The following is a 13,927-nucleotide window of genomic DNA, read 5'->3' as shown; positions in this document are numbered from 1 at the left end:
ACAATATAATAAAAATCTATAATACCTAAAAACAAAATATGAATAATAACGTGATAGTAACCCAGTCACCAACTCCATATATTAACTCACAAATCTGTTACCTATACAGCTTGAGAAATCTTGACTAAATAATTTAGATATAATTACAAAGTTTATAATCAAATCGGTTATTTAGAAATACTCCCAAAAATTTATAACAATTGATAGAAGTTTCAAGATAAGATTCACACGTGTTAACAACCAAAATATAAATTGATCATATAAAATTGATTTAATTTACATGAACTGTGTAACATACATAAATACATAAATAATCGTAACTTAATATCCATTGTTGTACAAAAATAAAACCAGTTTTCCATCAAATACTCCTTCCAGGCAATTAGCTATTTTATAAGTTGGGTCGCTATAACCTGAAATGATTAAAATTAAATTAATGTTACATAATATACTATTCCGGCTATATTAAAAATAAATACATATATTTTGGTCTAGTTAGAATTACCAATGGTGGATAGATGCAATTAGAGAAATTTTAATCACAACCTAAATAAACCATTCATTGTATGAAAGATAGAGTAGTTATAGAAACTTCAACATGTAATTTGAATCTTGGAGTTTGATGTAGAACCTAAACAGATTATAGGAAAATCATATTAGAATTAAAAACAATACAAACAACAATGTGCAAAGAAAATGAAATGACAATGACAATAGCGAATAATACATAAGAATCGACCATTAGCGTAGAATAAATACATTACCGGAAAATATGGAAAAGAAAGTAGGAAAAAATGGCTAAACCCGAGAGAGAGAGAGAGAGAGAGAGAGAGAGAGAGAGAGAAAGATATATATATATATATATATATATATATATATATATAGGTTTAGGTTCATTTCAGAAGTATTCTTAGTGCGAGAAATGCAAGAAAAAATTCTAACCAATAACAATTTTTCATCTAGTTTTCTATTTATTTAAATATAAGGGTATATTAGTAAAATCTTCATGCTTAATGTTATGGTAAATATTAATTGTTTTAGGAGTTTTAATTCACTGTTTTGTTATTTGATTTATTTTTTTATTGTAACCGTTTTTATTCAATAAATAAAAATGATTTCACAATCAAAGTATTATTTTAAATAAAAAAATTTGATAGTGTGATCAAATACATTAACATTTGTGAATTTAATTATTTTTTTTCAATTCTTTTTAAATAGGAGGACTTCATAAACTTTCATATTCAATATTTTTCTTAGCATTTTGTGCTACGAACAGCACCACATGTAATATTATTTGTTGTTATTTTATATTAATTTGGTGGCAGTGTAGGAACAGTTTGTTGCAGTGAATGGACAATTTGTTGCATCGCCTGGATAATATATTGCACTATAGAAACAATTTGTTGTAGTGTTGGGATAATTTGTTACAGTGGTGTTTGAGATAATTTGCTGCTGTGTAGGAACCATTTTTTTGTGTAGGAACAATTTTAAAATAAAATATAACGTGCAAACTTTATCCAAATTCCATAAATAAGTCATAAACACCTAACCACTGAATTTAGTTTACATAAAAACATAATTTAAATATAATGGGAAGAAAAATAATATCAAATGTTCTTAGTCTCATTCCGTTTTATTGCCTTTCACCACGCGTGAAATCGTGTTTCTAACCAAAGCCTCCCCTATGTTGTTTGGCAATTGGCATACTTTCAAACGCTAAATGACTTCAAATCTATTTTCAAGGAAAAGAAAAACGAATTACTTCGGTATACAACTTTTATAAAATAACTAACACATAAATACGACACGACAACAACTCATAAAATACCATACACAAATGGCACTAATAATAAACAATTATATTTATCTTATTACTTATACTTTAAAAACACCACATGAACTATATCAACATACCATTTACACAAAAAAAAACCACTATTCCACTTGAATTATAATCCAAAATGACGTATACCAAAGAAGAATTAAATTGTCATATGTTTATAGTACACAACAGAAGATCATATTTTCATACACAAATCAAAACTAATAGAAATCTACTGTTCATTCTTACAACACCTACAAAATACATACACAACCAAAACGATTATACCACTCAAACAACTTCATAACCAGCTATAATCTACATATACAACACACCTACAGATGCAGTTATAATGTACAATCAATTGTAATATACAAATTACTTTATTTTAGCAATAATACAAATTTATTTTAAACTATGAAATATTTTACTGAATATCCGCATTGCTTATCAAATTGTTAGTAGTGGAGCAACACAAAATGCATTGCAATATTCTTTAAAGCAACACACATTATAATATAAAACTCTTAACTGATCAAGTATGAAGAATAAAATAAAAATGCACCTACAAAAAATGGACTTTAACTACACATAACGAACTATGACGACACACAGTAAAATATGTACCTACACGCAACAACATGTAACTACAGAAGAAGATATGTAAAAGATAAACATGTAACTACACAATAAAATATGTACCCACATAATAATATTTGTACCTACACAGAACGAGATGTAACTACACAATAAAATATATAATTAAATATGTACTTACACAGAACGAGAAGTAAATAAAGATCTATAAATGATAAACCTTAACTAGTGTAGGTTTAGATTAACACCATATAAATTTCCCCCAATTTGTATATACAAAAAGCCCTAGTTTTTTTTCCAAATCAATACACTACCAATTTACTTTACATTCTACCTTGATTCTACAATACACCACCAATTTAACCACATACCTTTAATTTCTTGTCCACGGACCGGTCATTGTAGCAAATGAGAAAACCCCAAATCGAGATTCCGAACATACATACACAGACATTACGATCGATTGCTTCTTATACATATCGATTGCTTCTTATACATACACACTTCAGAATAAAAACACTTTAAACTCTCTGATTTTGTGTATAAATTTCAAAGTTTCGTATGAATTTCGTGAGAGGTTTTATGTGGAGTGGTTATGGAGTGAAAGTAGGGAATTGAAGACGTTACATATTATAAGGCTACACAACATTGACAAGTTTGCCCTTTTATGTAGAAAACAAATGTGCAAAAGTTCAAATTATTTACAAAAAAGCCATTGTGTATCTTAAACCATTGATTTGTAATGGATGGTTAAGATTAACTTCTCGCACTTCTCACTATAAAATCACTTCTCGCATGAACCGTCCCCTATATATATATATATATATATATATATATATATATATAGAGAGAGAGAGAGGGAGAGAGAGGGAGAAAGATATAAAATCATTTCTATTGACCAGTCCTCTCCTGGTTTATTGTTGTCCTTAAAACGCCATAGTCTGAGTATACGAACCTTCAATACACAATCGTTGTTTGAAACATCCAAACCGTTGAACATGGTAATGTTTGATGCTTCCATGTTGCTGTGTAACAAATAAAAAATTCAAGCAAAGATTCAAGATTCATTAATTAACTTTTAGATGAGTTAAAAAAAATATTTATCCGGATGAAAGAAAATGAAAAACGTTGACAATGATACAAATATGAATAGAAGAGTAAGTAAGTGAGAAGTGTGTGAATCTCTTTATTCTGGTTATAGTATATATAGATAAACAGTATTTGTTAGAAAGTTTGAATTGTTAAAAAAAAAGGAAAGGTCTAAATACAGTTAATTTAGGGAATACAATCAGGGATTTCAGAAAATGTAATTGATATTGATATAACCTTATTTTGCTACTAATAAATATAGTAAAATTAAAGAATATATTATGGATTTGTATAATAACCGATTAATAAATATAGTAAATTTACATAATGTAATTAGGGATTTATTTTTAACAAAATCATAATAACTCATAAGTCATAAATGATATAATTTCAATTATATTATAATTAATGTTTACAAAATTAGACATTAATTTGACTACGAATTCAATTTCCGATTTTGAGAAGTTGTTAGGTATTATTAATGATATGAATCAATAAAAATCAAAATACTATAATTGTAATTTGGAATCAATTACACGTTAAAAATTTAACAAATACCATAATTGAAAATTAGAATAAATGACACATTAAAAATTAAAAATTTAACATTTAACATATAATGTAATTGAAATCTGGAGTGAATTATACATTAAATATTAACCATAGGAAACATAGGAATTATCAATTAAAAATATCAATTAACATTAACAATTAAGATTATGAACTAAACATGTTATCCTAATAATATAAAATACTAACCTAGGATAATTAAACATACTATCCTAACAATATAAAATACTAACAAAAAAAAACATCGATTGACAGCAAAACAACCATCGAAGTGAATAACAATCGACATGGATCTACTCATCGATTGACGGAAATCGTTTCCGGGATGTAATTGAGTATTCCGTTTATCGTCGATTGCCCTATTTAGACGAACGACAGTGTCAATTGAATATGTCGGATTTAATCAAATCATTGTCCGATTGACATAAAATAATAGCCGATTATATGGAGGATTTTGTTGATTAGGTAAGGTTGAGTATGAAGGAAAGGGTGTAGTGAAGTTAAAAGAATTGAAACTTGGAAACCGGTATTATTATTGACTTAAATGAATACATTAATTATTTTAATTATTAGGAATAAAATTTATTTTTGATTTATTTAAATGGTAAGAAAAATAGAGAAGGACAAGATAATTTTGAAAGGAAAAATAATCTTCCAATAGGAAAGGGACATGCGGAGGCAAACTAATTTATTTTAATAGTAATGTAGAATATATTAACTTTACATATAACAATATGTTACAACAAACCACCACAATATTTGATAAATTCCCTTAACCCCTCCTTCAATTATTCCCATAAAATTTAAAAGTCAAACTTTTAATAACAATCCGTATTCCTTTCAACTAATCCACCCACACTCAAATTTTCATAAAATCCTAATTTTTTCCTACCGAATAATCCAAGTCAAAAGGCAATCTTTTACCTTTGACCGGATGATACATTTAACAATAATGGTCAAAATTAAGACTCTTACTCAACCTTTGACCTTTGGTCAAGCATTTGGAAGTGGTTGACCTTTTAAGAAGGACAACAACAGTTGCAATGCCGCCCTTGGCTTGAAAAGCGGCACCTCATGACCCGCCCCTCTCACAGTTGCAAATGTGAGTCCTTCGTATACCTCTGTCCATCCCGCCACCTTCACATAAAAGCCGGTTTTAGATAACATGTGTCATTCATTACTTGTACATTCCAATCACGTTGTCGTTGTTTCTAAACAAGTTGTATATTAATGTCATACTAATTCATGAGTTGTAGTTATGGTTGAAGGGAGTCAAAACTAACCTGTTTCTTGACATACCATGGGTACCATGGGACCTTTGTTTTCAACTTAAGTTGTGCTAGTGCATACCTAGTTGCTGTCACTGGGACCACTGAATCAACATCTCCACTGCATTTTTCAATACACAATGTTTAATTAAATTCAAATTATTATGTATTCTTGTGGGTCCAGTTTATTAATAAGGATTTAGGAAACCTGAAGACCCAAATCCGCAATCCAGCAGCCATGAGTTCGCGGTATATTGGAAGAATCGACACCTCGGTATCATTCCAATTCCAATTCAATGTCTCACTGCAAAAAAGTATCATTACTTCGAACACAAAACGCAATTTTTTTTTAATTTTAATATTACTCTTTTAACTTTCAAAAAAGCTACTAAGTTACAAAATAATAAGTATGAAAAGAACCTGCAAGCAGTCCATTTGTACGGTATTCGAGTCGTATTAGCATGAAACGCCTTTTGAACGTCTTCTCGGTTGTAATAAACCTCCGCATACCTTTCAGTACATGGATCATAGCCCGAAATCCGTCTATTTGTCTGTAAATACACAAATTCTTATAATTCAAGTAATAAACAAACGTGTCTAAAGAAAACGAAAGAATAAAACCAAAAAGGATAATAAACCAACTAGAAAGCTAAAATGTTGAGATTAAATTAACAAAAAAATAATAAATAAACAAATCATACAAGTTTAGTTAGAAATACGATATGTATATACCTGACGTGGTCGATGGGGCAAGCGCATGGTTTGACGGGTGGAACCCGAATAGGGATAGGTACCATCATCAGAGTTGTTACAAGGTGGTGCATAAATATTGTACTGGTCAATATTTCCGAACTCTTGATCCATAGCATAGCTGTACAATGATTCACATTCGTTTGAATTCTTTTGGCGCCGGTGTTTATCACTTGGTGGTACGTCTTGTCTGATATCATTGCATGACTCCACCAATACGTCACCGTTCCAAGGTTGTCGTAGTAGTTATCCGTCACTGCGTTTCCGACCTACCACCAAATTATAATTCGTAAAAATTGAGCTCCAACTCTGATACAAAAAGAATGCTCAAAATTGTATCGACACTCATATAAGTTATGGTAAATATTTTATCGTATTTAAAATATAGATAGCTGATGCCACACACCATATGGCAGCCACGTGGACCAATGGTAACTATCTATGCTTGCGCCCACATTCAGTGCCTCAGTTAAGTTTGGACTGAGGCACCGGGGGCCGAGCTCAAAATGTGTATAAAATTTCACAAACGAGGGGAGCCGGGTTCAAATTTTCGGCCGAAAAAGGCTAAACGTATAAAATTTTCGGCCGAAAAAGAGTAAATTTACACTACCGCGCGAAAAAACAGAGGGACGGGGCCACCCAGGCCTCAATTAAGCTTCGCTAATGCCCACATTGGTTTTTATATATGTTACAAAACCCGTAAAGAAAATATGAAATTAAATATAATAAATAGTTAAAAAAGAATTATAAAAGAGAATAAATAGAAGTGAGAAGAGTAAAAGATAGTAATATATATTTAGAAATTAAAAATAAAATAAAAAAAGATACAAATCTATTTGTCAAGTGAAGAATACTAAAAAACAAACAAGCTCATGCATAAAAATTGTTGTAACAGGTGACGCTGTAATTTACCTATCTATTTTATATAGATTGCTAATGCATAAAAAAACGTACCATGATTCCTTTCAAATTGATGGACTTGGAACCCCGGACTTTGAGTTATATTTCAAAACCTGTCGTGCCAACTGAGGAACATAATGGCCAGCATAACTTTCTCCAGCAATATAAACATCCCGGTGTTTATAACGCGGGAATCTCTCCATCCATCGTAACACGAACTGAAGCGAATCTTCCGCGGTGCGACGATCACCAGTGTCAAGTAGGTCATCGGAGCGGTTACTGTAGGAAAAGCCGACGCCAGCCGGAGTTTCAAGGAACAAGATGTTAGCAGCAGTGTTCCATGAGAACTTGTTAAGGTGTAACCCGGTGGCACCTTTGTTTATTCGAAACGGACCCACTTCTTCGGATGCACAATAGGCCACTGAAGAGCATCCGGGACCTGTTAAATTAAACGTGTTAATAATAATTATTATTAGGACTATTTAATTATTTATACGTATCTTAGGGAAGAAAAAAAAATCTCATTCATGGTTTATTAATTTTGATTTGGTGGGGGTGCATGTGTATCGATTGGATTGATTATGAGCTAAAACCAACCTATAACATGTATTTTAGATTTGTAGGTTTTTTTTACGAATAAGTTTTACATACATGGTTTGGTTATTCGATTATTGGAAAACATAGTTCGGATAACCACCGGCTTTGGAGTTTGAAGATGGGTGAATTCAAGTTACTCTCGATATTAAGTTGTTACGGTATCAATTCGATTAAGTTAATATTTAATATATATATATATATAGCAATTTATATACAAATAACATTAACGAGAACCGGTATAAAATATCATGAAGGAATATCGGTTTCCAAATCGGTTATGTTACTTTGAGTTTGGTTCTTCTTGTTATAATTCAATTATTTGTTGTTTTAAGTTACTCTTCTAGTTATCGATTTAAGACAAGAAAATGAAGATTTTAAACTTCATGTATTTGATACATGCTTTTAAAAGTATATTTTAATGTAATTAGTTATAAAATTTTGTTTTATGAATGGTGCTTTAACATTAGTATTTGTTTATAACATTGCTATTTGATACTAGTATAATATATAGGAATGAAATAAAATCTTATGAAGATATGTATAACAGTGTACAAGTAAACCATGCGTGAAGTAGTAGAGTACAAGGAACAGTAGCGTGAAATGTAGACATAAGGCCAAATGGGGAAGCAATATAGGAATCACAATAAATAGGACTTGCTGTCATGGTTTGTAAGTTTAAAGCATTAATTTCCAAGTTGGACACTGTTTACTGTTTAGTCTTAAATAAACCGTGAACAGAATACAATTTTTATTTTTTACGTTTTGAAAAATATGGCACTGAAATTATGATGTTTTCAAGTTCCTAAAATAGCTTGTATGATGTCCAGAATACGGAGTGAATTATAACAAGTCACGATATACACGAATCTAATATGAAATTTGCGAGGGTTGGGTTGGTTGGGTTTTATTTTAACCGGGTCCAACTTAACACTTTAGTTACACATGCCGTGTTCATGTTAAATGACAGGCTCACGAATTGACTAAAATTTTAACTTTTCAAATGTGTTTTACGAAACAATTTAAGCTATTTAAGTATTTGTGTGTAAAAAATTAAAAGGTATAGAAATAATGTGTCCATCCATCTCTGCTTGGGTTGATTCTTTATACGGACAGCCAGCTAGGCTTTATGTGGGAAATGATAATATTTGGTCTTCCACAGGGGTTCAGCAAGGGAATCCCTTAGGGCTTCTCCTGTTTGCCCTTGTTTTACACCCCATTGTCCACCGGATCAGAGATCGTTGTAAGCTTCTTTTTCACGCCTGGTACCTGGATGATGGGACCCTTATTGGAGACGCTACTCAGGTTGCCAAGGCTTCAGACATCATCAGAGTGGAGGGCCCCTCTTTGGGCCTCCTTCTCAACATCAAAAAACTGAAGTTTTTTGGCCTACATGTGATGGGGCGAAGACTCGAGGGTTTATTTCCACGGGAGATTGGTAGGCCGGTGCATGGTGTGAAACTTTTGGGTGTGCTGTCAGTAGAAACGTGGAGTTTATTAGTGGTTTGGCCCTCAAAAGAGCAAAACGTGCGGTTGAGCTGACGGAATGCCTCAAAGGCCTTCGTGACCCTCAAAGTGAACTCCTCCTGCTTCGTTCGTGTATGGGGGTCGCTAAACTTCTGTTTGGGCTTAGGACGTGTCATCCTTCCTATGTCGGAGGAGCCGTCTCTGTTTTTGAAACGGGTCTTCGGAAAGCGATCGAGGACATTGTTGTTTGTGGTGGTGCCTTTTTTGGGGACCTCCAATGGAGGTTAGCTTCCCTCCCAACCCGTTTTGGGGGTCTTGGGATTTGCTCGGCTGAGGATGCCTCTTCCTATGATTTTGTGGCTTCAAGGGCCCAATTTTGGGTTCTTCAAGACCACATCCTACGGGAGTGTGGGGGTGGGCTGTTTGTCTCTGATTATAGGGGTGCGTTGGATACCCTGCATATTTCTCTTCCTGATCTTGATCCTGGCGGTTTCGACTTTAAAGACACCGCCCCTCCTAAAGCCCAGAAAATTTTGGCGAATGCCTTATATGGTGAAATCGTCAACACAGTTGAAGAGAAGTTCGCTTTGTTCCCGCGGCAGCGAGCCGTGTTTGAGTGTTTACGTGCCCCTCACGCTCAGGATTTCCTGTCAGTTGTTCCCATTGAAGGTTTAGGGCAATGTATGTCGCCAGTGGAATATCGGGCCATCCTCAAATACCGGTTGATGGTACCCCTTTTCCCGGTGGATGACCCGCGCCCCGTATGCCGAAAGGCTTGTTTGGATTCTTTTGGGGAGCATGCAGTCCATTGCAAAGAATTACCAGGCTTTAAATATCGACATGATCTAGTTCGAGATGTGCTTTACGACGTCCTTAAGCGGGCCGGGATCTCGGCAAAAAAGGAAGCCCCGGTGAACTTCTTAACCGACCCTTTAGATGGGAGATCAACCCTACGACCCGCTGACATTCTTGTTTTTGGATTGGAAAAAGGGAAGCACGCGTGCGTTGATTTGACAGGTGTGTCCCCCCTCGTTGGGCTACGGGACCATGGGTTTGTGGTGGGTCATGCGATAAACAAGGCAGAGGCGGGTAAAGTAGCAAAGCACGAGAAAGCTTGCCTTGAGAATCAGCACGTGTTCATACCGTTTGCTTTCGACACCTTTGGCGCTCTCGGCCCTGACGCGGTTCAGTTCCTTAAGCGGGTTCAGCAGGTGGTCAGCAGTAACTCCGCCCATGCTAAAGGGAACGTTGTGTTTAGTAGGGTAGGGTTTGCTATTCAGAAGGGGGTAGCGGCGCAGCTTGTTGCTCGTCTATATGCCGTTAGTCTGTAATTGTCCCGGTGTAAATTTTAATTAATTTATGTTTTGTTCTTAAAAAAAAAAAAGTTGATATAACTCAAACATAATTTCTTCAAACAGTAAAAGTAGTAAGCGAAATTAGTACTTTAAAGTGTTAACACGCAAAAATAAATAAATATTTTTTAATTAAATGTCATGTTTGTATCAATTAGTTTTTCAATTATTGGTCCTTTTGGTATCTTAATACTCCTAATATGATGACAATTTTGCAATCAAATATCATAGTTTCTGAAAACAAACTAAAAAGCAACTCATTGAATAACAAGACAAACCAAATATTCGAATTCAATTCAGAAGCATAATGAGTTTAAATAGATAATTTAAAAAAACGTATATAGATTCAGGGTAGTCTGCATTTTGCTTCTGATGGCATGACCTTGTTTAGAAATAAAAACAGGGCTGAATTCCGTTCACAGTATTTTCAGGTACCCAAACAGAGAATTATTTCTAACCCTATTTTCAGATATCCAAATATTTTCAAGATTCCATCTTTTTTCAATAAATATATATTTATTACATCTACCCACTCATTAAATACGGTCGATACAACCATATTTAACATCTTTTTTAGCGTATCATTAATTCAAAAAACATAAACAAAAGAAAAACAAAAAACAATTTCAAGAATTTTAAGATTTATACAAGTACTTGATCATTCAAAACATGAAAACAAATTATGTATATTTCACATCACCTAGGAGTAGCTAGTGAAGTGATCCCTAGAGGATTATTTTTAGTGTTATGACTGTTATCCACTACCCTATACTTATTTTGTATTTTTATATGTAACATACATACACACAGAATTGAAACAACCATATTTAAGAATTATGACATGTAATTAGTTAAGTTAACTATAAGTTTATAGTTTTGAAATCATGTAATGAAGCAATGTAACAGTTGCACATTTAAAATATAGTAATAATACATACATGCACATATTACATATATTAAAATACATATGCATAATAATAATTGTACATAAACATATATATGTGAGTCAGTGAGTGCTAACCTCCATTGAGCCAGATGACCAGGGGTTTGGAGAGAGGGTGGTTAGAAGTTTCAGTAAGCCAGTAAAAGAGGGCTCTGCCGGCCACATGGTTGACGGTGACATAGCCGGAGAACTGGTGGAATGAGACGTTGGGTTGGCCGGGAAGTGATGTAATCCGGTCAGCTTCCTCTTCATGAAGATAGTGAGGGGTATTTTTGTCACTTTTGGTGAGTTGGAAAGCAACAAGTAAGAAGAGGAGGATGGGAAATGAGGGAGAATTATGTAATTTGGCCATGGGTGGTGGTATGGGGGTTGGGAGAAGAAAGGAGGGTGGATGGGTGGGTGGTGCCCTGTTTTGGTGATGAGGATGGATTAAATAGGAGAGAGGGTGGAGTGATGTGGTTTGAATTGGAAATAATACACTTTTCTTTAAGGAATAATCCTCCCACACCATTCGGGATTCTCTCACACCATTTTTTATCATATACGGTTTGTATAGGGCTATACAGTCGTATAGGACCTGAATCGTGTCACTTTGTGTCTGAGGTTGTCGGTCATCGTTTATAGTGCCTCGTATATGCCTATACGGGTCGTATAGACACTTTTTAAAAAAAAATGATGACCATATGTTTAATATATGTGATATATACGGGTCGTATTTAGCTCGTTTATCTTAACTGGCTTAAATGTTGAACTCAAGCTTAGCTCGTCAAAAGCTCAAGACTGTTTGGGGGCTGGTTGACCCACCTTGTTTGTTATTAAATTTTCTAAAATTTTTTTTGAGGTTTTTAATATTCTAGCCTTCTAGGCATACTTGTTGCTTACATATAATAAAAATTTGAGGTTTTTTAAACATTTAGCCTATACGGGTCGTATAGCACTATACGACTCGTATGGTCGTTTTCCGGCAGCGATTAAGGCAGTCTGAATGTTTCTGCAAATGTTATCTATACGGTCGTATAGCCCTATACGACCGTATAGGTTTTATGCTTTTGTCAAAGTGCAATACGAGCCATTTAATGCCTATACGGCTCGTATAGGCTGGAAAAAGCTTTTTTTATATCCCCTTGTCATGCATTTGTACTCTATACGGCCGTATAGGCCTATACGAGCCGTATAGGCATGTGAGGGTGGTCTATGAGGATCACATACATGTTTTTTTAATGGATCAAATAATATTGTTTTTTTTATTATTACGTTAGTCTGGTTGACGCGTCTTGAAAACCTTATACATGGATCATGTTTTATTCCGGTTCCAATTCTCTTACCGCGGTGATGGTCTCTTCTTAGTAAGAGGCATTCATTTGTTAGGATTGGGTAATATAAATATATAATATGAATTATATTGAAGTTTAAATTTGGAAAATATTGTTATATGGATGAAAAACAAGAATTTTTAATGTGAAATATATGATGTGTTAACAAAAATCAAGACTACTTTTGTATGTGAATCTAATTTATAAAACTTATTAGAATCTTAAAACGAAATAGATGATTTGATACTTTGTTGGTTTGGATTAATGTGGGATAAATGGTGTACTTTTAATATTAATATAATTGATTAAACGGGCGTAACGGGAGGAAATCATTGGGTGGTTCGGTCTTGTGGTTGTTTGTAAGATCAAGCACATGTGTAGATCATCTTTCTAGTTTATCTATATAATAAAATACTTTGTTAATCGTTTAAAAGAAATTGCTTCACCACGTTATAATCGTATAGAAGATTCAATAATTAATATTGTATGGGTCATATAACCTTGTTGACATATCCGCACATAGTAAACATCGAACGGAATATATCTTTTGATTATTCCAGATTTATACATGGATACTTAATTCAATGTTATTCCAAGTATGAAAGAGATTAAATGGTTATGTTTCACTATAAATAAAAGTTGACTAACAATGCTTTCTATTAATTAAGTTTGAAATTAATGTAGTCGATGCCAACTGTTGCTGTATTAATTCAAAGATTCTTGTAGTGTTTGCGAAGCATGATAGTAGTGTTGGAGAAAGTGAATACTAGGCTCAGATATCACTTCTCGGATAGAACAAGTAACAATTGTTAGTCTCATAACAATGAGTGGGTGTATCTTCGTGACAAAACCCTGATCGAGCATTGAATACCCCTTTTACCTCGATGGATGCACATATATACTAGAGAATGTTCTTGGACCGCTTTGATACATGTGGTGTGTACGATCCATGTTATGTTACATGGTTAGATTTGATTCATTACTTTGTTATGCAGTGTTGCATACTATCTTATGGAGATATACCAAGGGTTTGATATATTGTCCATTGGTCTTGACAATTAATGTAATAAGTTGGCTAATAAGCCCATCCTTTCTTCTTCTTCTTCTTCTTCTTCTTATTTATATATATATATATTTATATATATATATATATATATATATATATATATATTTTGCATGACATAAGGGGTACTATGTCAATGTAAGGATATTTAATGTATATTGGGTAATGGTTTCCAAGACTAGGTGCTCTAGAGTCGTGA

The 13,927-nt window shown here is 33.5% G+C and overlaps 1 pseudogene across 1 annotated transcript; it reads right to left on the bottom strand.

The window, feature by feature from the left end:
• Positions 1-4,815: 4,815 nt before the first annotated feature.
• Positions 4,816-11,836, bottom strand: LOC143558227 (serine carboxypeptidase-like 25; annotated as a pseudogene). Its single transcript, XR_013139702.1, has 7 exons — positions 11,431-11,836; positions 7,051-7,435; positions 6,079-6,365; positions 5,767-5,897; positions 5,555-5,650; positions 5,362-5,467; positions 4,816-5,215 (listed from the first exon to the last, which is right to left on the bottom strand). The product of XR_013139702.1 is annotated as a serine carboxypeptidase-like 25 (transcript).
• Between the last annotated feature and the right edge of the window lie 2,091 nt (positions 11,837-13,927).

The sequence above is a fragment of the Bidens hawaiensis genome, unplaced genomic scaffold (genome assembly GCF_021521415.1).
Source record: "Bidens hawaiensis isolate Kalapana, Puna unplaced genomic scaffold, B.hawaiensis_p1.1 tig00019363_1, whole genome shotgun sequence".
NCBI lineage: Eukaryota > Viridiplantae > Streptophyta > Magnoliopsida > Asterales > Asteraceae > Bidens > Bidens hawaiensis.
This window is presented reverse-complemented; position numbering and strand designations above follow the sequence as displayed.